Source organism: Acomys minous (genome assembly GCF_964271855.1).
Source record: "Acomys minous genome assembly, chromosome: 6".
Classification (NCBI taxonomy): domain Eukaryota; kingdom Metazoa; phylum Chordata; class Mammalia; order Rodentia; family Muridae; genus Acomys; species Acomys minous.
In genome coordinates, this window is record NC_140487.1 from 123730725 (window position 1) to 123752784 (window position 22060).

The following is a 22060-nucleotide window of genomic DNA, read 5'->3' on the forward strand; positions in this document are numbered from 1 at the left end:
CCAATTTGACATTCACACAGAAGGGGCTACTTGGCACAAAGCTCCCTACTAACACACACACACACACACACACACACACACACACACACACACACCCCACACACACACACACATACACACACACACCACACACACACACATACACACACACACACACACACACACACACACACACACCACACACACACACACACCACACACACACACATACACACACACACACACACACACACACACACACACACACGCACCACACACAGAGGTTCTCACTACGGAGCTCCGCTGTCCTGGAACCCACTCTGTAGACCAAGTTGGCCTTGAACTCACAGTGATCCATCTGCCTCTGCCTCTGCCTCCCAAGTGCTGAGTGCTGAGGCCTCCATGCCTGGTTTCAGGGAAGAAATCTGTCTAAAACTGCATTATGTTTGTCTACCCCGCTTCTCTGTGAGTGCATGTGTTCATGACACTCTCACACTCCCACACTTGTAGGCCAGAGGTCAATGTTGGGTGTCCTCAATCCCTCTCCAATCAGTTTTGAACCTAGCGTGAGCTGACTTGACTAGGCTGGCCAGAAAGCCCCAGGCACCTTCCCGTGACCTCCACAGCCTCAGCCCCAGGCTTACGGGTGCGTGCTACCACACACAGCTTTTTACCAGGTGCTGGGACTCTGGTCCTCACTCGTCCGTGGCGAGCACGTTACTAAGGGAGCCATCCCCAGCCTTCTGCCTTCTAAACAGAGAAACTTGATGAGGAAGGCTCTCTGCTGGACACCACGTGAGACTCACTGAGAGCTTGAGGAGGGGAGCCACGGCCTGCCATGCCTCCAAACACTGCTGTGCGACTTCCATTCAGTCCACTTCCCAGAGGCACTCAGCGGCCCCAAACTGGGGATGCGGAAGCCTGAGCCCACGTTGGAAAGTCTAGACAGAAACTTACTCTCACTCTCTTCCTGTCAAAAGCAGGTGGCTTCTTAACTAGCACCCTGAGAGCTGAGAAGAGTGTTCTGATAATGAAGTGGGTGGTGTTCAAGGCCAATGGGCCAGCACAGAGCAGACTCTAGAAGCTCCTGCTCTTGTGTGAGCAGGAGGAAAGACCCAGAAAGACCCAGTGTGATTAGTTTAATTGTATCTTTTATTTACTTGGGATTTTCATTTGTTTGTTTGTTTGAGATAGGGATTCTCTGTGTAGCCTAGGCTGTCCTCAAACTCAGAGATTCGCCTGTCCCTGCCTCTTGAGTGCTGGTATCAAAGGCGGGCACCACCAGGTCTGGCTCAATTTTACTGATTCATTCATCATTCATTCATTCATTTTTGGTTTTTTGAGACAGAGTTTCTCTGTGTAGCCATGGCTGTCCTGGACTCATTTTGTAGACCAGGCTGGCCTCGAACTCACTGTGATCCACCTGCCTCTGCCTCCTGAGTGCTGGGATTTAAAGGCATGCGCCACCACTGCCCAGCTTGATATTATCTTTTTTTTTTTAAGATTTGTTTATTTATTATTATGTTTACAGTGCTCTGCCTGCATGTACACCTCTAGGCCAGAAGAGGGCATCAGATCACATTATAAAATGGCTGTGACACTCGGGAGGCAGAGGCAGGCGGATCGCTGTGAGTTCGAGGCCAGCCTGGTCTACAAAGCGAGTCTAGGACAGCTAAGGCTACACAGAGAAGCCTTGTCTCAAAAAACCAAAAAATAAATAAATAAATAAATAAATAAATAAATAAATAAATAAATAAATGGCTGTGAGCCACCATATGGTTGCTGGGAATTGAACTCAGGACCTCTGGAAGAACAGACAGTGCTCTTAACCTCTGAGCCATCTCTCCAGCCCCTGAATATTATCTTTTTATATTAGTTGATATTGAAAATGTTCTTGAGAGCCAGCGCCAAGCGATGGGCATCTCTCGGGACAACTGGCACAAGTGCCGCGAGACTGGGGGTAAGAGAAAGCCCTTCCACAAGAAGAGGAAGTGTGAGCAGAACGGCCTGCTGCCAACACCAAGATTGGCCCTCGTCGCGCACACACACAGTCCGAGTTCGAGGAGGCAATAGGAAATATCGTGCCCTGAGATTGGATGTGGGAACTTTTCCTGGGACTCTGAATGTTGTACTCGTAAAACAAGGATCATTGATGATGTCTACAATGCATCCAGTAACGAGCTTGTGTGCACCAGGACCCTGGTGAAGACCTGCATCGTGCTCATTGACGGCAACCCGCGCCGACAGTGGTACGAGTCCCACTATGCACTGCCCCTGGGCCGCAAGAAGGGAGCCAAGCTGACTCCTGAGGAGGAAGAGATTCTAAACAAAAAAAAAAAACAATCAAAGAAAATTCAGAGAAAATACGATGAGAGGAAAAAGGCAGCCAAAGTCAGCAGTCTTCTGGAGGAGCAGTTCCAGCAGGCCAAGCCTCTTGCCTGTACGGCCTCAAGACCAGGCCAGTATGGCAGAGCGGATGGCCATGTGCTAGAGGGCAAGGAACTGGAGTTCTATCTGAGGAAGATCAAAGCCCAGAAAGGCAAATAAACCAGTCATGGCTCATGTAATAAAAGTGTTTATTGTTCTATTAAAAATAAATAAATACATAAAAATGTTCTTGAGCTTCTTCCTCGGTGCTACCTGCGAGGCATCTCTTTTGCAGCATCATGGCTGCCCTCCAGCCTCTGGTGAAGCCCAAGATTGTCAAAAAGAGGAGCAGGAAGTTCATCAGGCACCAGTCAGACCGATATGTCAAAATTAAGTGAAACTGGCAGAAACCCAGAGACATCAACAACAAGGTGTGGAGAGGATTCACGGGCCGGATCCCGATGTCCAACATTAGTTATGGGAGCTACAACAAGACCAAGCACATGTTGTGAGTCTAAGACAGCCAAGGCTACACAGAGAAACCCTGTTTCGAAAAAACCAAAGAAAAAAAATAAAATAGGTTTTTTGGTTTGGTTTGGGCAGGGGTGGGAGTGGGGGGGGAGGGGTGGGGGGGGCAGTGGGGAAGTGGGGGCAGGGGGGATGGGGGTGGGATCCAAGACAAGGTTTCTCGTTACACAGGGCCCTGGCTGTCCTGGACTCACTTTGTAGACCAGGCTGTCCTCAAATTCACAGAGATCCACCTGTCTCTGCCTCCCAAGTGCTGGGATTAAAGGCATGTGCCACCATGCCCAGCTAAAATTTTTTTTTAATATTAATTTATGTGTATGGGTGTTTTTACCTACATGTATGTCTATGTGCTATGTGCATTTAGTGGCCAAAGAGACCAGTAGAAAGCCAGACGAGGTGGTGCATGCCTTTAATTCCAACACTCAAGAGTCAGAGGGAGGCGGATCGTTGTGTGTTCGAGGCCAGCCTGGTCTACAAAGCAAGTCCAGGACAGCCAGGGCTACACAGAGAAACCCTGTCTTGAATCACCAAAAAAACAAAACAAACAAACAAAAAACCAGAGACCAGAAGAGGGTGTCAGAGTTCTTGGACCAGGAATTACAGTCAAGAGCTGTTAATGTCCTCAAGCACCGAGACTGCAAGGAAGGATGTTTCCAACCCATCCTACAGATGGACAAAAGGAGGCTCAGAGGTACTGACCCCCCCCCCGCCCCAGGAAAACAGAGGTAACAATGTCAGGCAGGTAATATAAGCACCCCAAGATTGCCTGCTTGGGGGTAACCCCTCCTCCACCTGGCACAAGGCTGCTCCTACTAATACTGATGCTTCAATGGCAAGGTCAGCCTTGCCTTGGTTTAGACCCAAGAATACCTGTATGGTCAGCCTCCTGCCTCAGTTTCTCCTTTGGCCCAGCCCTGCCTACACCACTGGCTTGAGGACAACAAAGCTCCACACAGCCTCCTGCCTATAAACTCCTCCCTACACAGGCCGGGGAGTGGCTGCAGTAACAAATCTGCTGAGTCAGAGAGGAGCATTCTCCAGCCGGGCCTGGACAGGCATTTCCCACGTGTACAGCAGTCTCCCTCCACGTGTTGCCAAACACTGAGTGGCCTTTGCCCTGCTGACCACGGAGTCTTTAGAAGCGCAGACGTCACTACCTAGGAAAGAGGTGAATGAGCTACCTGCTTGTCTTTTTGAGGAGATACACACACACACACACACACACACACACACACACACACACACACACACACACCACGGCCATCAATAAGAATAACGTTGCCAGGCCATTTGAGGAGCCCCTTAAGTACCATGTTTTTGCTCGTTTCGGTCCTCACAGAGGCTCCCTATCTTGTCCAGACAGGCCTCAAACTCTCCATCCTCCTGCCTCAGCCTCATAAGTGTTGGAATTACAAGCCTGCACCATCAAGGCCATTGAAAAGGTCAAGGATCTCCCCCAAAATTTTAGTCACCCTGAGGCATTGGAACACTTTTAGTCAGCGCAGCCTTGGCAATGTGACACCAAGCTGTCCTCAAGCTCCCTCCCAGTGCCCAGATGCCCTCGATCCCCTCGGGTCCCCTGGGCTGCCACTGTCAACCTCTCGAGCATGAGTTTGCCTTGAGGTGACATGGAGTCTGATTACAGAGGTACCCAAGTCCTTACTCCACCTTCTGGCAGCCTGAGGGGTTAATAGCTAAGAACCACTCACTCAGCTTGACCTCTGCCCTGTGCAGCCTGTACGCCTGACCTCTGGCCCAGGTCCTTCCGGGTAAAGTCTGTACAGATAGTGTTTCACACTCCACTGGGGAGACAAAACAGAAGGAGGCTAAACAAAGTGGATCACAGGGGCAAAGTGGCTTTGGCTTAGCCCCCGAGCCAGGGTCTTCTCTGCACAGCCAGGGGACAAACCCAAACTCTTTACAACAAAAGAGGGCTCTCCCCATTCCTTTCGGTGGTCCCCTTGGATCGCCTCTCAAAATCCTTGGAGGCAGGCTGGAGAGATGGCTTAGAGGTTAAGAGCACTGGCTGTTCTTCCAAAGGTCCTGAGTTCAATTCCCAGCAACCACATGGTGACTCACAACCATCCACAATGAGATGTGATGCCCTCTTCTGGTGTTAATGTGTATGTAGGTAGAACACTGTATAATAAATAAATCTTTTTTTAAAAAATCCTTGGAGGCGGAGGAAAGCCTGATTGCACCTCACCACTGACTTCCAAGGGCCACCCTGACCTTTCCCACCTCAAAGCTGCCCTAGGGGACAAAACGTCACTCACTTCTCTCCAACACACACCTATTTTATTATTAATTAGAGCATTTATTCAGCAAATGCATTTTTATTTGTTTATATGTGTAGCACATAGTGGGTGCAGAAGCCAGAAGAAAGTTTGGCTGATAGCTGTTTTTTCCTGTTTGCGTGCTAAGGGTTGACCCGTGGCCTTGTGCATACTAAGCCTGTGTCCCCGGCATTGGGCTTCACTCCGGCCTCCACTACAGAGGTTAATTTTTTCCTACATAGTTAGAATGTTAAGTCCTGGCCAGATGCACTCTGTCTGTTCTCACACATCTTGCTGTTGTCTCTTAGCTGTACTGATGGCTTTTAGTCTCTTGATACTATCTGTCAGGTTTTTTTTGTTTTGGTTTAGTTTGGTTTTTGCTTTTGTTTCCTGTGTGTCAGAGGGTCTTGTCCTTACACATCTTCTTTTTTTTTTTTTTTTTTTTTTTTTTTTTTTTGGTTTTTCGAGACATGGTTTCTCTGTGTAGCCTTGGCTGTCCTGGACTCGCTTTGTAGACCAGGCTGGCCTCGAACTCACATCGATCATCGATCCACCTGCCTCTGCCTCCCGAGTGCTGGGACTAAAGGCGTGCACCACCACGCCCGGCGTCCATACACTTCTTGCCTGCTCTTGTCTTCAAGTTGTCTCACAATTTAGGTTTTGGCTTGGTTCGGTTTGGTTTTTTTAAAGACAGGGGGTTTCTTTGGTTTAGCCCTGGCTGTCTTAGAACTCACTCTGTGGACCAGGCTAACCTCAAACTCACCGAGATTCACTCACGTGCCTCTGCTTCCCAAGCACTGGGATTACAGGTGTGCGCCATTGCCATCTGGCTGGTTTTGTTTTGTTTTGTTTTGTTTAAATTTATTTACTTATGCTGGGTGTGGTGGCGCACTCCTTTAATCTCAGCAGTTGGGAGGCAGAGGCTGTGAGTTCGAGGCCAGCCTGGTCTACAAAGTGAGTCCAGGACAGCCAAGGCTACACAGAGAAACTCTGTCTCAAAAAACAAAACAAAACAAAATTTATTTACTTATATGAGTGTTCTATCTGCCAGAAGAGGGCATCAGATCCCTGTATAGATGGTTGTGAGCCATGATGTGCATGCTGGGAAATTGAACTCAGGACCTCTAGAAGAGCAGCCAGGGCTCTTAACAGCTGAGCCATCTCTCCAGCCCAAACGCTTTCTTTTTTTAAAAACGTCATGTGTATGTGTGCTTTGTCTGTGTAGGGAGCATGGAGGTTCTTGTGCTCACAGATAAGCACTAGGTGGGCCTGGAATGTTGTTAGCACACAGGGTTGTTCCTTCAAAGGAAGGAATGCAAGACCTGTTATCCACCCAGAAGGCTGGGAGCAGCTGTGACCTTTGCACTGTCTGTTTGGCCAGAGACCACACCAGACCCTGCCCCAGACCCTAAGCTTGTTTTTTCCAGCCAATCTCTGGAACTTATCTTTATGAAAGGCGTCACACATACTTTACAAAAGTTTTGATTTAGTCACATTCTATCTTTATTTAGCTTATTGTGTTCCTCAAAGAGATGTATGTATGCTTTGTTGTATACATGAGACTAAGTTAATTATCACCAGAGAAATTTTCACCAAATTGTGCTGAGTTTAAATGTGCCTAAAATAAACCACTCCAGGTCAGACTCCCAAAGTTTGAGCCAACAGCATCTACTTAGTCATGTTGAACCAAACTGCCTTCTGGCCTCCCACTGATCATCACTCTGTTGTCCATGGAGGATGCAGAGACCCCTGCATGCCTGCATGTATATCTGTGTACTATGCATGCCTAGTGCCCATGGAAGCTAGAAGAGAGGTTCAGATCCCAGATGCCCTAGAACTGAAGCTACAGACAGTTGTGAGCTGCCGTGTGGGTGCTGGGAATGGAACTTGGGTCCTTTGAAAGAGCAACCAGTGCTCTTAAGTGCTAAGCCATCTCTGCAGCCCCTATTTTCTTTCTTTCTTTTTCTTTTTTCTTTTCTTTTCTTTTTTTTTTTTTTTCCGGTGTAGCCTTGGCTGGCCTAGACTCATATTGTAGACCAGGCTGGCCTCGAACTCACAGCCATCCGCCTGCCTCTGCCTCCCGAGGGCTGAGATTAAAGGCGTGCGCCACCACCCGGCTATCCAGCCCCTTTTTTCTTGAACAATAATTTATGTGAGAGCATCCATCCCACTGTGGGTGGTATCGCCCCTGGGCAGGTGGCCCGGGGTGTATAACAATGCAAGCTGAGCAAGCCAGGAGGAGGAAGTCAGTGATTAATATTCCTCCTGGCGTCCGCATCAGCGCCTGCCTCCAGATTCCTTCCTTCAGTGATGGGGTGTGACCTAAGGGTTCCAAGCTGAACAAAACTGCCTTCTCCCTAAGTTGCTTTTGGTCATGGTGTTTTATTACAGGAAGAAGATGCCGAGATGGGAGACTAGGTCCAATCTTCTGCGTGTGGACATCCAACTATCTCAGCACCATTCACTGAGCAGACTGTCCTTTTCTCACTGTATGCTTTTCACACATTTGTCAAAACTCATTCTGCAGGGTGGGGCTGCTTCTCAGTAGAGTGCTTGCCTCCTGGGTTCCCTCCTCAGCCCTGTGTAAACTGGTATCACATGCCTTTATGCCCAGTGGAAGCAGGAGGATCAGGAGTTCGGGTTACCCTCAGTTATGTAGTGAGTTCCAAGCCACCCTGGGCTACAGGAGACCCTGTCTCAAAAAGTCAAAATGGAAGAACTGAGTGTAGCCCTGGTTACTGTTGTTGCTGTTCTTCCAGAGGGCCCAAGTTCAGTTCCCAGCAGTACATTAGATGGATTATAAATGCTTATAACTCTAGGTCCAAAAGATTTATCATCCTCTTTTGCCTCAGTAGGTACCTGCACTCGGTCATACGGATTCACCATTTAAAAAATAAAAATAATGCTGGGCATGGTGGCGCACACCTTTAATCCCAGCACTCGGGAGGCAGAGGCAGGTGGATCGCTGTGAGTTCAAGGCCAGACTGCTCTATAAAGTGAGTCCAGGACAGCCAAGGCTACTACACAGAGAAACCTTGTCTCAAAAAACAAAATAATAATAATAATAATAATAATAATAATAATAATAATAATAATAATAATAATAATATAATTTAGGTGAGGTCTACACCTTTGATCCCAACACTGGGGAGGCAGAGGCAGGCAGATCTAGGTGAATTCGAGGCCAGCCTGGTCCCCACAGAGTGCCAGACCAGCAAGGGCCATATAGTGAGAGGGTGTCTTAAATATAAAATATAACATAGTAATTTTTTTAAGGTGGAGGGCTGGAGAGACAGCTCGGTGGGCAAAGTGCCTGCTGTGCAAGCGCAAGGAACTGAGTTTGGATCCCAGCACCCGTGTTAAAGAGAAGTTGAGTCCTAGGATCCTGACACCAGGTAGCCAGAGATAGGTGAACTCCTGAAGCTCTTTGATAGCCATGCTAGTCCAGTCAACAATCCTCAGGTTCAGTGAGAGACCCAGTCTCAAAAACTAAAGGTGGAGCCAGGCGTAGTGCAGTGTGCCTGCCCGTAATCCTAGCACTCGGGAGACAGAGGCAGGCGGATCTCTCTGTGAGTTCCAGGCCAGCCAGGGCTATTACACAGAGAAACCCTGTCTTTTGAAACACCAAAAGAAAGAAAGAAAGGTGGAAAGCAATCAAGAAAAGGTACCCAGGAGCTGCCTGTGGTGGCGCACACCTTCAATACCAGCACTTGGGAAGCAGAGGCAGGCACAGAGTGAGTTCCAGGACAACCAGGGCTTAGGGAGAAATCCTGTCTCAAAAATAAAGAAGGAAAGAAGGAAGGAAGGAATAGAAAAAGAAAAGAATAGACATCCAACACCAACCTTGAGCTCCCTCATACATGTGCATCCACATGCAGACAAAACCACCGGGGTGGGGGTGTGAGGTGTGAGGGGGGGAGCATGAGAGGAAAAAAAGGCACTTGACATCAACCTCTGACCCCCATCAACACACAGGCACATGTACCCACATACTCACGCATAGACACACATATTATACACACACACACACACACACACACACAGACACACACACACACACACACACACACACACACACACACACACACACCAAAACAAACCAAAGTAACCCTATGTTGGCTGATGGTGTCCAAGAGTCTTTTCTCTCAGGGCAGCTCAAGCATGTTTACTGCAGGCCCTGGCTGACGGCTTCACTCCACATTCAATGGACAGGAAGTAAGGCTGCCTGCTAAGTGGACCCTTCTCTGCCTTTCTCTGACGTGCTGAGCTCAGCTTCTGACTGTGTTTTTGAGGACCAGAAGCCAAGAGTGTTCTGCTAAGGAGGACCTTGCACCTCAGTGTGGATGCGCCCTGGCCCCTGTATGTAACTGTTTTCTCTCAGTGTCCTTGCACCTGGTCAGCACCTTCAACCTTCACTCAACAAACAGGTGAACAAACTCTTGCCTGGCTCTGTCCAGGATGGATCTTCCACAGCTCTCACTTCCTGTTTTCCAGGACCATCCCCAGCGAAACTGGGAGGAGCCAGGCAAACCCAAAGGGTCCCCTCAGCAAGAGCCAGAGCTCTGCAGTTCCCAAGGCAGCACTCTTGAGCTCCACAGGGACAGCTATGATGACCTTGGAACAGGAACATCTTATAGCACCAGCAGAGAAAGCCACTCTTCCTGTGACAGAGATGGGCAAGATAAAACGATACAGGGTAGTCTGAGCGGCCCCAGTGAAGGAGCTCACCTTTAATCCCAGCTCTGGGGAGACAGAGGCAGGTGGATCGTTTAAGGCCAGCAGCAACTGTCTACAGAGAAAATTCCAGGACAGCCAAGGCTACATGTCTGTCTCAATGGGGGGGGGGGGCAGGAGGAGAGAGAGGAGAAGGGTGGGGGAGGGGGAAGGAGAGAGAGAGAGAGAGAGAGAGAGAGAGAGAGAGAGAGAGAGAGAACCCAGAAGGCAGGCAGATACTTCCCCCATGCACATTTCTGATGTCCTGACTTCTGCTAGCTTGAATATGTCATCTTGCCCAGATTAGCAAACTGTGCTTTGAGCACAGATTCGATTGGAGATTGGTCCTGAGGCACCACACACGTAACATCTTTGTTGTGGCCCTGCACGGCAGTGGGAGAATTTGAGAACAATCTAAATGTCCATCAGCTGAGCAGTATTGAAACTGTGTATGGTATTCAAGCTATGATCCTCAGCCCAGCCCTGGAGAAGAGCACGAGGACTCAGACATGATGACACATGGTTGCAACCCCAGCACCTGGGAAACCGAGGCATAAAGATTGCATGAATTCTAGGCCAGTCTGGGTTGTATAGTGAGACCTTGTCTCATCATCATCATCATCATCATCATCATTAAGGTCAGCTATGGTGGCACATACCTTTAATCCCAGCATTCAGAAGGCAGAGACAAGATCTCTGTGAGTTAAAGGCCAGCCTTGTCTAAATAGCAATCTTGAGGCCATCCAGATATACACAGAAGAGCCTGGCGTGGTGGCACATGCCTTTAATCCCAGCACTTGGGAGGCAGAGGCAGGCGGATTGCTGTGAGTTCGAGGCCAGCCTGGTCTACAAAGTAAGTCTAGGAGAGCCAAGGATACACAGAGAAACCCTGTCTCGAAAACCAAAAAAAGAAAGAAAAGAAAGAAAGAAAGGGAGAAAGAAACTACACCAGGCTTGGTGGTACACGCCTTTAATCCCAGCACCTTGGAGGCAGAGGCAGGCAGAATAAAGAATAAAGTGAGACCAGGACAGCCAAGGCTACACAGGAAATCTCTAACTAGAAAACAAACAAAAGAAATGAAACAGCTTTGCCACAATTAGGGTATACCAACAGTTATCAATAAGAATAAAATGCCAGCCGGGAGTGGTGGCGCACGCCTTTAATCCCAGCACTCCGGAGGCAGAGGCAGGCGGATCGCTGTGAGTTCGAGGCTAGCCTGGTCTACAAAGTGAGTCCAGGACAGCCAAGGCTACACAGAGAAACCCTGTCTCGAAAAAACAAAAACAAAAACAAAAACAAACAAACAAACAAAAAAGAATAAAATGCCAAGCAACAGATATGATATGGAGAGATTTATGTGGAGAAAGGAAAGGACTTAAGGCCTGAGTGGGCCATGAGAGAGAGACAGTGGGAGAGAGAGAGAGATAAGGGGAAAGGGGGGTGCTGCCCCTTAGGGAGACAAATGGGGTGGCGGGTATCAGAGAAAGTGAGAGTGTAAGCAGGAGAGATGAGGTGGCAGGTTGGTTCTTTTATAGTCTGGCACACACCTGGCGGGATCAGGCGATGACGTCAGAGGTTACTAGGCGATCCAGAGGCAGGCTAGTGGATCGCTTGTGAACTAACCAACAGTACACCAAGGAATGAAAATAAGTGCAACTGGGCTGGAGAGATGGCTCAGTGGTTAAGAGCGCCGCCTGTTCTTCCAAAGGTCCCGAGTTCAAGTCCCAGCAACCACATGGTGGTTCACAACCATCCATAATGTGATCTGATGCCCTCTTCTGGCATACAGGATTACGTGCAGGCAGAATACTGTACACATAATAATAAATAAATAAATCTTTAAAAAAAAAAAAAAAAAGAAAAGAAGTGCAACTCAGTACAAGGAGGACACGCATCTTAGCACGCATGAGGTTCTGGTCTGATGCCTCGCACAAATACACAGGGAACCCTTGAGGTGATCCCACCTGGAAAGCGGGATCTGTGGCTCTGACAGCACGGGATGGCCTTCTGCTTGGAGGCCAGGCCCCATCAGGAGAACCTTGGCAGTGGCAGCATGGCCACCTCCTGCCAGGAGTCTGGATAAGCAGCCAGTCCCTGGAGGGTGTCCAAACAGGGCAGACCTTGAATTGGAAGGAAACAGAAGCATCTTTGTCTCTGCAAGACTGCTGGGTTCAAATGTTTCGTTGCACTAAACAGAATACGAGCCCCGAGCCTGGGAAGTTAATTCTCAGCCTGCCAGTCCCTGCCATTGTCTTAGCTGGGGTTTCTGTTGCTGCTATGAAACACCATAACAAAAGCAAGCTGGAGAGAAAAGGGGGTTATTGGCGTACACCTTCACTGGAGGAAGTCAGGACGGGAACTTAAACAAGGCTGGAGCCGGGAGGGAGGAGCTGATGCAGAGGCCGTGGAGGAATGCTGCTTACTGGCTTGCTTCCCTGACTTGTTCCGTGTGCTTTCTTTTTTTGTTTTGTTTTCGTTTTTGTGTTCGAAACAGGGCTTCTACGTGTAACAGCCCTGGCTGTCCTGGACTCACTTTGTAGACCAAGCTGGCCTTGAACTCACAGAGATATTCCTGCTTCTGCCTCCAAGTGCTGGGATTAAAGGTGTATGCCACCACACCTAGCCAATGTGCTTTCTTTCTTTTTTTTTTTTTCAGATTTTATTTATTTATTTAATGTATGAGTGCTCTATCTGCATGTACACCTGCATGCCAGGAGAAGGCACCAGATCCCAGTATAGATGGTTGTGAGTTACCATGTAGTTGCTGGGAATTGAACTCAGGACCTAGGGAAGATCAGACAGCGCTCTTAACTACTGTGCCATCTCTCCAACCCGCAGTGTGCTTTCTTATAGAACCCAGGACCACCACCCCAGGGAATGAGATCACCTACAAAAGGTTGGACCTTCCCTCATTGATCACTAATTGAGAAAATGTTGTACAGCTGGATCTCACAAGAGAATTTCCTCACCCTTCATGGTGGCGCACGCCTTTAATCCCAGCACTCAGGAGGCAGAGGCAGGCGGATCGCTGTGAGTTCCAGGCCAGCCTGGTCTACAAAGCGAGTCTAGGACAGCCAAGGCTACACAGAGAAACCCTGTCTCAAAAAACCAAAAAAAAAAAAAAAAAAAAAAAAAGAAAGAAAGAAAGAAAGAAAAGAAAAGAAAGAAAGAATTTCCTCAAGTGAGGCTCTGTTTTAAAAAATAATTTATTTATTTGTTCATTTTTTATATACATTGATGTTTTGCCTACATGAATGTCTGTGTGAGGGTGTCAGATCATGAAGTTACAGACAGGTGTGAGCTGCCATGTGGGTGCTGGGAATTGAACCCCGGTCCTCTGGAAGAGTAGTCAGTGCTCTTAACTGCTGAATCATCTCTCAAGCCCCGGTGAGGTTCTAGCATTGTATCAACTTGACACAAAACGAGCCAGTACACACGTGATCTTAAAAACATTGTAAAAGCCAGGCTAGCACATACCTTTTACCCCAGCACTTGGGAGGCAGAAGCAGGTGGATCTCTGTGAGTTTGAGTCCAGCCTGGTCTACAGGTGAATCTAGGACAGGCAGGGCTACACAGAGAAACCCTGACTCGAAAAAACAAAAAAATAAAAATATTATAAAAATCTCAGCTGGGAGGTGGTGGCAAACACCTTTAGTCCAAGCCCTTGGGAAGCAGACACAGGCGGATCGCTGTGAGTTCGATGCCAGCCTGGTCTACAGAGCGAGTCCAGGACAAAAACAAAAACAAATTCCAGGACAGCCAAGGCTACACAACGAAACCCTGTCTCAGAAAAACAAAAAACAAAAACAACCAAGAAAATCAACAAGAGTGAAAATAGCAGCCAGGTGTGGTAACACATACTTTTCATCCCAACCAAAGCTACACACATAGAAACCCTATCTCAAAAAACAAAACAAAACAAAACAAAAAGGGAGGGGGGGATGAGGGCTAGAGAGATGGCTCAGAGGTTAAGGGCACTTATTTATTCCTCTTCCAAAGGACCTGGGGTTCAATTCCCAGCACCCACATGACAGCTCACAACTGTTTGTAACCAGTTCCAGGGGATCCAACACCCTCACACAGACATGTATACAGTCAAAGCACCAAGGTACATGAGATGAAAATAAAATCCTGGTTAAAAAAACAAAAAATAAGTGAAAATAGCAAGGTGATGGTGATGCTTGCCTCCAATCCCAGATATCGTAGGCAGAGACAAGTTCATCTCTGCGAGTTCAAGGCCAACCTGGCATGTGTATAGAAAGTTCCAGGCCAGCCAGACGTGGTGGCGCACTTTTAATCCCAGTATTTAGGAGGCAGAGGCAGGTAGATCGCTGTGAGCTCAAGGCCAGCCTGGTGTACAAAGCGAGCCTAGGCCAGCCAGAGCTACACGGAGAAAACCTGTCTCGAAAAAACAAAAAATAATAAAAATAAAAAGAATATAGATACAGTACCAGGTCTTAAGTAGCAAATGTAGCTTCAGAGGCCAAACTCCCAGACTGTCTATGAGGAGCCGCAGGGCCAGCTCCCAGGGGCAAGAATTGCATTGAGAAACGGCTGGCTCTATTTTCCTCTTCCACAGACCTGCTCTGAGCCTCCCTGAGGACAGCTCTGTCTCTAAGCATTATCTTCATCTAGGAGCCAGGGCCACTACACGCATTCCCCATACCACACAGTAATCTTACCTTGCTTTTTGAGCTCTCTGATCTGTCTTGAACCCATGTCTGTTGACAATGGTCGTGACTCATCATGTGGGCACAGGGACCAAGCCCCAGTCCTCTGCAAGAGCTGCAAGTATTCTTAACTGCCGAGCCGTCTATCTAGACCCCCATCTGCCTCTACCTCCCAAGCGCTGGGATTACAGGTGCTACCATGCCCAGATTTTAAACAGTTACTGCAGCAACATTTTTTGTTGTTGTTGTTGCTGTCTTTGGTTTTTCCAGACAGGGTTTCTCTGTGTAGCCTTAGCTGTCCTGGACTTGCTTTGTAAACCAGGCTGGCCTTGAACTCACAGCGATCCACCTGCTTCTGCCTCCAGAGTGCTGGGATTACAGGTGTAAGCCACCATACCTGGTTTATTTATTGGTTTTTTAAAACAGGGTTTCTCTGTGCAGCCCTGGCTATCCTGGACTTGCTTTATGTAGACCAGGTTGGCCTCTGAGAGATCCACCTTCTCTGCCTCCCGAGGGAGTGCTAGGATTAGAGGCGTGCGCCACCACACCCAGCTTGCAGGGACATTTTAAATTCCTCTTTTCTCCTGTGGAAGACTTGCTGCTTCTCTCAGACTTCTACTGAGTCAGACCTGGGGCTTTGTTCCAACAGAGCACAGCAGATGCCTCTGCTGCCTGCCTGGAGGAGGGATTCTGGGAAAGCTATTGGATCAGTGAAAACTGATGCCTCCTGAGAGCTGAGTTGTCACCATAGCTCTGGGCATGTGCCACAGCTCAGAAGTGCTGCCGCCTTCTTCCCTCCAGCTGTCTAGGTTTCCTCCCACGGCCTTGATGAATGGATTTCCTCAGGATCGTCCAGTCCTGTGGCTTAGGCTGTCTTTTTTTTTTTTTTTAAGATTTATCTATATGAGCAGGCAGTGGTGGCGCACGCCTTTAATCCCAGCACTTGGAAGGCAGACGCAGGCAGATTGTTGTGAGTTCGAGGCCAGTCTGGTCTACAAAGCGAGTCCAGGACTGTCAAGGTTACACAGAGAGACCCTATCTCGGAAAAAAAAAAAAAGAGAGAGAGAGAGAGATTTATTTGTCCGGAGCCAGCCCAGGGTCATTCAAGGCTAAAAGAATCTACTGGCTGAGGCAAAATTCTGAAGCCCCATTCCAAAGCTAAACTTCCTCATTTCAGCCTCTGCATAACTTCCTCATTTCAGCCTCTGCATAACTTCCTCATTTCAGCCTCTGCATAACCTCCTCCTTTCGACCTCTGCAGATGTTGTTTAGCCGGGTTGGCTCGGGACTTTCCAAGAGATAGTTAGCTAAAGTAAGATAGGAATTGTTTCAAGATGAATCACAGGATGTTCCCCTGCTGAGATCACCTGGAGACATTCTCAGACCCCCTACTGCCTGGCTCCTGCTTCCACCCCATATAAGCTTTTGCTTTTGATTCAATAAAGAAAGACCTTGATAGGAGTTCTACTTGGTCTCGTCTCCTTCCTTCTCGTCCCATCTTTTCAGGTATGGCTCCCCTCGCGACCCCGTAATTACTGGTCCTGCTGGACGGGACATTTATTTATCTATTTTCTATACAGTATTCTGTCCCCCGTGTGTGCCTTGCACATCAGATGAGGGCACTAGCTCTTGTAGATGGTTGTGAGCCACCATGTGGTTGCAGGGAATTGAACTCAGGACTTTTGGAAGAACAGACAGTGCTCTTAATTGCTGAGGCATCTCTCCAGCCCCCTGCTGTGTTTTTTAATGTCTACCTTATTTCTACCATTGGAGCATCTTCTTGGTGAGATAAGGACCCCAGAGTTCTCAAAGCAGCACAACCCCTAGGCAGGCCAGTCCCTCACAATTGCATTGATAAAGCTCTCTGACTGGGCAGAGCTCTCAGGCCAGGTCCCTTCACAGGCCACCCTTGGTGCTGACCCTTGCCCAACCAACTGTGTTCAGGTCAGCTTAAGTCTGAGAAACCCAGGAGGCACAGCTCTCAGGCGGGCAGGCTCTCAAAGGGAAGCAATTTATCTGACTGGCACCTTGCTTGACCTGTGTGGTGTGAATTCCGAGTCAGCGGCTGGCTGGCGCGGCTGTCCTGCTGAGCTCCAGTGACCCGTGAATCTGCAGCAGCTTGGCATCTCTATTTTTATCTAGCGTCCTACCTTTGAGATTGAGATCAGCCTCTTAGGATACCCATTCTGCCCACTATAAATCCCCCTGGCTGCTCTTCCGCCTACTCTGCATTTCTCTTAGGCCTCCTGAGTCTCCGCAGCAGGATTTCAATGCTGTATTGAAATCCTCTCTCCCTCCTGCACTTCCCTCAGCACCAAGAAACAAAACAGACCATAAAACCTCAAGGTTTCCCCAGGGACCTCCCCACAGAGGGAGTTGTAATGGGGCTTGTGAGATGTGGGAGTCGCTACGCCTTTCCGTAAGAAAGGTCAGATAAAGCATGGAGTTGGGGGACTTCTGGTAACTGGAACTCAAGTTGTGATACAGTGTAACAGGCTTTCTGCTTGGCAAACTATTTCCTTCTAGCTACAAACTTGTTCTGGAGAGAAAAGCAGGAGCAGGCAACAGGCACAAACCCTGAGGCCGCAGCTCTTAGTTCCGGGCTCTTGTGGTCTTGCGTGAGGAATGCAAATTAAGGGACTAAGCTTCCTGCGGAGTATAGCACCCAAATCCGGGGAGCAGAGCAGCTCCAGAGTTCTTGCTGAAAGGTCAGGGGTGGGGATGGGGAGCCAGGCTGCCTGAATTGCCCCCTCTCTTCTTCCCAGCACTTCTGGCCTTGGTGATGAGTCAGGATTAGGGTTACACGTCTGAGCAGCATGGTGCCTCAGCAACATTATCTGGCTATGACAGGGAGAGGGAAATTTTTCTCATTATCTTGGGTGCACCTGAATCCTTTGTGGAAACCTTCCCCTCGGTGGATCACAAAGGGCAATTGGAGCGGCAATCTTCCCCCCACCCCTTCGGTTTTTCGAGATAGGGTTTCTGTGTCACCCTGGCTGTCCTGGACTCCCTCTGTAAAGGTGTGTGGCACCACTGAGAACACAGGTGAGATTGGACAGAGGTAAGAAGAAAACTGTCACGATAATCTGCTGCAGCTGCTAGTGGGAGGTGCCAGGATCTTCTGGGCTGGCATCCCAGACTGATAGGAGCCGCCTGGAGCTGGGATAGCTAAAGCTCTGCTCTGCAGGTTTCGGGGTACCACACAGGCAGCTGAGCTCCTCTGCAGCCTGCTGAGACAGACTTGATGAAGGTGGCCTCTTGCTGGTCTGGTCTCTTCTCACTTGCCCCTCCCACCTCTATTACATCCCGTGAGGAAGCTCAGCTCCCTGGGAGGGGGGCATCTTTTCCCCAGCTGGGGGAGATGGGGAGGGGAGTCCCTGCAGGTGCTATAATAGGAAAGGAAACTACCCTTGAAGAGATAAAAAAAATGAAAACTGGTGCAGATTGACTTTGCCAACCTGAATCAGATTTCAGGGAGTCTTAAAAAGCTACAGTTTGGGGCTGGAGAGATGGCTCAGTGGTTAAGAGCACTGACTGCTCTTCCAAAGGACCGGGGTTCAATTCCCAGCACCCACATTGTCTGTAACTCCAAGATCTGACACCTTCACACAGATAGACATGCAGGCAAAACATCAATGGACATAAAATAAAAATAAATTTAAAACACTCCACAGTTTATTCCATATTATATATATATATTATATGTATAATATATATATATTTGTTTTTCGAGGGTTTCTCTGTGTAGCCTTGACTGTCATGGACTCACTTAGTAGACCAGGCTGGCCTCGAACTCACAGTGATCCACCTGCCTCTGCCTCCCAAGTGCTGGGATTAAAGGCATGTGCCACCCCCTCCCCCCCCCAAAAAAGTCATAATTATATTGAAACTCACTCAGGGTACGTGTCATTTCCTGCAAGATGGGTTCTAGAGATAGGCTACCTGTACTAGCTTAAGGGCCTGGCCTGGTCTTAGTCATACAGGTAGAGGTCACTTGGGCTATAAGCCACCTCTTGTCCTGGTTTTGGGAGCCTCTGGTTATAAGGGTCATTTAGATTACTAGCCACCTCCGGTCCTGGTTTTGAGAGCTTGATATGACCTGGCCCAACAGATAACACAGATCACCAGGCTGTCAATCTTTTCCAATTCTCAGCTTTCTGGCTGGAAGAGCCAGGTTTTCATCTTTCCCACTGGAAAGACAATGGTGTGTGATTAACACTCCCAGTCTCTCAGGAGGTCTGTGGGCTCAAGGACCTTCACACTATGCTGCCAAACTCAGCTTCTTATCCTCAGGCTTTCTTTCTAGCATTGTTCCCTTCTCCTGTTCATTCCCTTTACTCAAGGGCCATGGTAAATGCCTAACTTGACACTTAAAAAGCATTCATTGAAGGAGGGGGTGGGGGAAAGCTGAGTGATGAATGCCTTTGATTCTAGCACAGAGGCAAGTGGAACTCTGTGAGTTCGAGGCCAGCCTGGTCCACAAAACAAGTCCAGGGCAGCCAGGGCTAAACCAAGAAATCCTGTCTGGAAAAACAAAATAAACAAAAGAAAAAGCATTCAATGTCTCCCAGTCTGTCTCCTCCAACGCATTCCTTGCCACATCCCTGCTTCCCATAGTTTAAGTGAGGTACAAGCTGGCTTTTGCCTGTAATCCCCAAATGCAGGCTACTGAGACAGGACAGCTGAGTTCCAGGCCGCCCTGGTACATACAGGCTTGATTTCTCTACCACCGCTGGCCTCTATAAAGACACCAGGGAGATCGTGGTCCTAATGGGTGCCCTCAAAACCATCCTACAGACAGAATATGGGCTACAACTCATAGAGACAGGATGTTTGTTTCTCCTAGTGGGAGACTCAGGAGGGGTGAGAGTAATCAAAGGGAATTTGATTTCTATGAAAAATATAAAGTTTTATTTTTCCGTTTTTTTTTTTAAACATTTGTGTATGATACATGTATGTATGCGTGTTTAAGTGCAGGCACACGTGTGGGGATGTACATGCACATAGGTAGATAGGTGAGCACATGGGAACCCAAGGCTGATGTGGAAATCAGTTCCTTCCTTCAACCATGTGAAACTTGGGGCTCAAACTCAGTTGTCCGTCTTTGTGGCAATCAGCCTTACCCACTGGGCCAGCTCACTGGCCCTATTTTTTTTTCCAAACTGAGTAAGAACTCAAATAGCTTGCTGCAGGCAGATGTGTAGGAAAAGCTAAGGGTGCTTCACAAGTCAGGTTTTTGTTTTTGTTTTTGTTTTTTTGGGTTTTTTTGTTTGTTTGTTTGGTTGGTTGGTTGGTTTTTTTGAGACAAGGTTTTTCTGTATTAGCCTTGGCTGTCCTGGACTTGCTTTGTAGGCCAGGCCTCCCGAGCGCTGGGATTAAAGGTGTATGCCACCACGCCGGGCCACAGGGCAAATTTGAACACAAGTGTTCTGCAGGGCCCAACAAGTTGCTCTAGAGCCAAGAGTGGCTTTGAATTCTCCATCCTCCTGGCTCTATCCCGACTGCTGGGATTACAGGTATGTGCCACCATCCCAAAATTATTCTGTGGCTTTTGTGTGTGCTACAGAGGTACTCTACCAACCCTAAGTCAGTTCCATTTTCTTTTTTTTTTTTTTTTTTTTAAAGATTTATTTATTTTTAATTGTGTATACAGTGCTCTGGCTGCACATACACCTGCAGGCCAGAAGAGGGCAGCAGCTCACATTATAGATGGTTATGAGCCACCATGTGGTTGCTGGGAATTGAACTCAGGACCTCTGGAATAGCAGTCAGTGCTCTTAACCTCTGAGCCATCTCTCCAGCCCCAGTTCCATTTTCATAGAGGTATGTCACTTTCTCAGTTGACCAGAGGTTTCAGCCAGGTGGATCACAGGACAATGACTGGTCTGACTTCAGTCTGGTGTCCAGCTGTGGGCACCCTGTAGGGCTTTAAAGTTCTGAAGCTTTGGGAAGTCATTTCCTCTCCCTGTGACTTTGAACTGCCACGGCCATACAATTGCCCAACAAGCTATTGAGAGTGAGAAATAACCACCAAATGCCTGTACCAAGGCTGACTGCAGGCAACCACCGTGAGCAGGGCCTGGAGAGCCACACAGGGCACTTGGCAGCGCACGACTTCTGGCAGAGTGCCGTCAGTGCTAACTCCTGAGGTAGACATGCTGGCCCAGGACACTGTGTGGACACCTCCAGGCATCTCGCAAGGGCAGCAGCCTGCGATCACGGTCTGCTTCAGATCACGTTCTTGCATGATGCGCTGGGCCTTGCAGACAGCAGTTGTAAGCTATTTTATTCTAGCTTTAGTGTAAAATGAAGAGTTCGTCTGCAGCCTGGATTCACAGGGGAAAGCAGAGCTGAGTGTCCGATTTATAGCTCTTTTTTAATAGATAAGCGCAGGTTTATCAGAAGCGGCACGGAAGGGGGAAAGGAGGAGGAAGGGAAGGGGGAGCTAGTGTGCTGGGGTGGGGGAAGAAAAGGAGAGAGAGAGAGAGAGAGAGAGAGAGAGAGAGAGAGAGGTGATTTACAGGTTTTTTTGTTTTGTTTTGTTTTTTTAATTTTTTGGTTTTTCAAGACAGGGTTTCTCTGTGTAGCCTTGGCTGTCCTGGTCTCACTTTGAAGACCAGCCTGGCCTCGAACTCAGAGATCCACCTGCCTCTGCCTCCTGAGTGGAGTGCTGGGATTAAAGGTGTGCTCCACCACGCCAGGCTGGTTTACAGTTCTTATAAAGCTTGGGAGAAGGCTTTTTGGCTTAGCTGCTGAGTCATAGTACTGGGGATATTTCGTTTATGCAGCCAACACATATAAGTGTATTATTGGTGAAGTCACAAACCATTTAACAATTTCCTTGTTACTTTTTCGGTTAAATTTGATACCAACGATTTTGCTTATTCATCAGTGGCAATTTAACAGCTTGGATTCAATAAGCCTTCAGTTTTACCCAATGCCTTGGAAACCTTGGCCAGGAGCTGCCTGAAGCAAACTGCTAGGGGCTAAGAGAGAAATTCAGCTTCCTGTAGGTAACTAAAAAATAACCCAAGCCAAGTACACATTTCAGTCTCTTTATGAAAGGCAACAGAAAAGAAATGTTGAGAAAAATGCAACAGGAAGAGACGTGCTTGCCACAGCCCTACTGTGGAGAAGTGTGCGTGTGTTGCAGGGCTTGCAAGCTGTTTGCAGAGCTGGAGACAGGATCACTTCCCTTAGCAGCTTAAACCTGTCTCAATCTGGTAGCTGGCTAATTCTTTCTGCCTCTGCCTCCCCAGAGCTGTGGTTAAATCCCAGGTTTACTTTGATTAGAAAGGTAAAATGAAGCCGGGCTTGGTGGCACATGCCTTTAATCCAGTACTCGACAGACAGAGGCAGGCGGATCCCTGTGAGTTCGAGGCCAGCCTGGTCTACAGAGTGAGTCAAGGACAGCCAAGGCCACACAGAGAGACCCTGTCTCAAAAAAAAAAGAAAGAAAGAAAGAAAGAAAGGTAAAATGACTCATTTGCCCTTTTCTGAGGTGTGCCACAGCAACGTGGAATAGT

General features: G+C 48.2%; 1 pseudogene across 1 annotated transcript; it reads left to right on the top strand.

Annotated features, from left to right (window-relative positions):
* The first annotated feature begins 1866 nt into the window (after positions 1 to 1866).
* On the top strand, positions 1867 to 2526 carry LOC311599484 (small ribosomal subunit protein eS8-like; annotated as a pseudogene). The gene has a single exon. The product of its transcript is annotated as a small ribosomal subunit protein eS8-like (transcript).
* The last annotated feature ends 19534 nt before the right edge of the window (positions 2527 to 22060 follow it).